This window comes from Belonocnema kinseyi, chromosome 1 (genome assembly GCF_010883055.1).
Source record: "Belonocnema kinseyi isolate 2016_QV_RU_SX_M_011 chromosome 1, B_treatae_v1, whole genome shotgun sequence".
Lineage (NCBI taxonomy): Eukaryota > Metazoa > Arthropoda > Insecta > Hymenoptera > Cynipidae > Belonocnema > Belonocnema kinseyi.
This window is the reverse complement of record NC_046657.1, coordinates 141,828,037-141,832,442: the sequence shown is the minus strand read 5'-3', so window position 1 is coordinate 141,832,442 and position 4,406 is coordinate 141,828,037. Positions and strand designations below refer to the sequence as shown.

The following is a 4,406-nucleotide window of genomic DNA, read 5'->3' as shown; positions in this document are numbered from 1 at the left end:
TCAAAACTCGAAACTCAGATTTTTCCATATTAAAAAAGCTCGGAGGTTAGTCGCTTCTCTGTGCTGTAACTTGTAAATGCGTAAACATGAATGGCTGAAGTTTTGACAGGCATCATTTGAAGGATCAAGCTCGAAGAAAATGGTTCACATTAGTGAATACTAATGCTATCTCTTAGAATTTTCAGGTACTTATCAGACTGCCTAGTAAATTCAATAAAAAAAGAAACTGCTGCACTGTTACGAAAAACCACTAAAAACAATCATTTTAAATTTTGTGTACATTATAAAATGTTTTTCACAATGGTTGATGAAAAAGTGTGTCAGGCAGTTTCCGCAATGCCATTAGCTGCATCCTACTTTATATCTAAAGCAAATCCTACAGAAATGAACGATTTAAAAAATGTTCTAAAAGGTACAGCCAGAAAATTACGTATTCGGAATTTCTTCACTTCACGCACTTATACGCTTATGGAGTATCTTCTGTTTATAGTGTATCGTGAAGCTTTCAAGAAGAGCTGGAGAACTCTACAGGATGAAGAAAAAAAGCTGATGGCTCAAAGAAAGAAGACTATTCAAGAAAAGTTTAGAAAAAGTGGGGTTAATTGTTGATCGCAGGCATTAATCTCCAGCGTATAAAGAATTGTAGTACCATACTTCAGTTTTTAAATTGTGGAAATCATGTCCATCCAGGTGAATTTGACTTGTATTGTTTGAAGACTGCCAAACTTTACATTAAACATTACAAATGGGTTTACATGCCTTTGGTAGTGCACAACATCCTGTTGCATGGTGGGGACTTCATTCGAACAGCCTTTCTTCCTGTTGGTCAGTTGACTGAAGAAGCGCGAGAAGCAAGAAATAAAGATGTTCGTTGCATCAGAGAATTTCATACCAGAAAATTCAATCGAGTTGTCACTAACGAAGACTTGACTCAGAAATTGTTTATCTTGTGTGAGTCAGTCACAGCAAGCGAAAGAAATCTCACAACAAAATCAGGATCGAAATTAGATCCAGAACTTCAGGAACTATCACTTATATAAAACTAAGATACTTTTGATATTTATCTTTTGAAAACACCAAACTGTATTATTATAATATTCGTAATTCTAACAAAGCACGTAAAAAAAACTGAAACTCTTAAAAATTACTCAAACTGTGCATTTGTATTTAAAATTTGTTTATAATAATAACACAATTGACATAAAATTGCAACATAGTTTATTGCAACATCACACTCAATTCAAACAAAGAACTTTTTAAAAAAGTACCTCAAACACTCAAAAATTGCTCAAACTGTGCATATGTTTATACATTTTTTTATAACAATAAGAAATATACTCCGTTTTGTCTTCATATGTTTTTATGTTACTCTAAATTAGTTTAAGAACGAAAATTGCCTGATAAATATCCAAAACCACTCAAAAGTCACCTACCATTGTTTATAACACTACAATTGTTAATGACATGAAGGTGACTTAACTTAAATTGAACAGAACATTCGCTCGCTTCGAACGTAAACGATGAGGGCCGTGTAAAACATTTATGTTGGATTTGAACGCATGCTAACAGTTAAGGCAATTAACGCTCTGAGGGTACGGCCCACTTTATCGATACGCTACTATTTGCCAAGCGTGACTGAGCACTGCCTCCCTCTCTGCCCCGCAGTCCCCACGATGCCAAAATTCTGAGGAATGGAATTCTAGGAGCCACTTAAATGGGATTAATCTAAGTGGAATTCCCAATGTATATTTTCAGATTGTGAGATCATAAAACTTTGAAGTAAGTAATTATTAAATAATAATTTGGAATAAGTACAACTGTAGAAAGATTTATGTAATATTTTCAATGAAAAAAAAAATTAATTTTCGTTCACGGGCTAAAGACGGTATTTTTTGTTTTGAACCTGAGTTATTTTTATTCGGTAAGTGACAAGTTTCAAAGTATTTCTTAACTGATTCCCTATGTTTTAAATAATAAAAGGGGATTGATGGTGAAGAGAAGAGGTTGAAAATAAGTTATATTATTCTTCGAATATTCCTTAAGGAGTGAATACATTTTAATTTACTAAAATTAAATGAGAAGAACAGCGAATCATGGCACATGAACCGCTCCCGATTGATTTTACTGCGTGGTAAAAAATATTTTGAAAATTGTTTATGTAATACGAAGACAAAGGTTAAGTGAATATTTAACGGAAATGAGAAAGAAAGTTTGCTTGTTGTACGTGAAAATCAATGTGTTTTGTACTTACGTACTTGAAACGTTTGCGTGGTGTTGAGCATCTCGTTCAAAATGAGATATTTCTCTTGGATAAACGGTCAAGACACTATATCGCTCGCTTGATTAAACAATTCGATGACAGCAGGGTCCAAAAGCACATCACTCTTTTAAAACAAAATATCTCGTAAAACACTCTAGGGGGGAAGTACACGTTTTCCAAAATGACGCATTATGCTGTTTCAAAACCAGACATACAAAGATGATATTTAACAGAAATCGCTTACCTTAATAAATATTAGATTAATTGTCTACAAAAAAAGACACAGTTTCACAATTCTTATGTTAACGCTTGCAAGTTGGAGGTTATAAAACACTGCAGTGGGACTCCGATACCTAAAGTGGATCGAACTCTGTTTCCAATACTTCCCTGTTAAGTAACTAGGACAGGGCCACCAATTTAGAATTATTCGGCAGAAGTTTTAAATGATTAAATATGAACAAGAAATATTATTGTGAATATTTAATTTGAAACCGTAGTATAACATTGTTGATTAAAATAAATTTATATGTACTCTTCTTTTTTATTAACATTGCTTAAATTACTATATATTTAGGTGACAGATGCGAGGTTTTCAAGGTCAAAGACAGGCTCATTTGAGCACACGAAATAATCCGAGCAGTCCCATCGACTTCAATTGGCCTAAGCCATCGGAACCCCACTGCTGGTCTGTTTTTTCATGCCTGAATGAATGCCATACAACCCCCTGCAGCTCTTCTCAACCATACCCGCGGCGCGACATCTAAAAGCCCGGAGACACGGGTTAATGTAGACTGCTTTTAAGAAGAAAGTGCGGACTATTTTTCTGAAAAGAAATAAATTTCTGGAGGGGTGGGGGGTCGATTACCAAAAATAACAAATAAAATTACAGTAGTTGCAAATTTTAAACACCCTGTTACGTCCTAGGATGATAATTAGGAACAGTACATGCGTGGTCAGTGATATTTCCTGATTTATCTACAGAACGTATGGTTCTGGGCTAAGGGAACAGGATTTCAGGGGTCAAATTGAATAAGTGAGGGATATGGAACACAGACAAGTAAAATACATTTACTGAAAGAACAATATAGCGGTAGGGAATGGCTACAAGAATTTTTAGGGGAGAAACGACTCTGAAGGAAATGTAGGTAAATGCTATTGAGGAAAGTGGAAAGGAACTGAATCCCAAATTTGATTTAGCTTCGCGTTGATTTGATTTGATTGAGACTTAAAGAGGTTGACGGGCCCTCAAGGAAGAAGGTTCGAAATTCGTATTTAGATACACAACGAAACCCGCAGATCTTCCGCTAGCTGGGAAACTCTTGAACTGCGAACAACTGAACTCTGGGTCCAAGATACCTCTCTTTATACTCGGTTGGGCACACTTTAGTACCACCGTTTTTCACGTGTTCTTCTAGAAATTTCTGCTGAACGGAAAAGGTCCACGTGTAATCAATAATTAAAGAGTCCACATGTAATTAAGCGGGTGCAGTTATTTCCAACCTCTTCCACGTGTAGGTTTTCGGAAATTTCCAAGTCTTTGAAAAATTGCATAGCATGCATTGTCCAAGGTATATTTGATGACTCTAGACTACGTCATAAAAGAATAAAGCGGCTTTTTATTATCCAAAGAGTGCCACATGACAATGGTCCATACAACAAGTTATTCCTTTTTCCAGAAATCAATACTTTGTAGATTCCACCATGTACATGAGTTCCAACTTCTCTTGATGATTTCATCAGCGATGAAAGCGGGGATTAAACCCTATTATTTTCTTTATTCCTCTTCTTTCTATCTCTTTCAAAATCGATACAATTTATAGTCTTTGGGCGGGGCCGTTTTTACACATAGGAGCATTCTCAATTCCCTTAGAGTTTAATGATTCATAATTAAATATATAGATATAGGGTCACGACATAGTACGTGACAACCCAATGACACACGGCCCCTGATTGAGATTTTTTTCGCGGGTGAATGCAGTACTCGCAATTTCCTTAGCTTGTTTTGCAACCTCACACGAGAAAAAAAGTGTCATTAGGGTCCTTTGATCATAATAGAATATTGTGTACCTAGGATAAAAAGACGTTTCCCTTCTTTGTGCACATGATTATTCAGGTCACAAAGGTATTATTTACAAGTTAGTCACGT

The 4,406-nt window shown here is 35.5% G+C and overlaps 1 protein-coding gene across 2 annotated transcripts in view; it reads left to right on the top strand.

Moving 5' to 3' along the window:
- The window catches only part of LOC117175973 (myoneurin-like), a 48,023-nt gene that overhangs the window by 21,816 nt on the left and 21,801 nt on the right, over nucleotides 1-4,406 (top strand). The gene's annotated exons all lie outside the window — the stretch shown is intronic.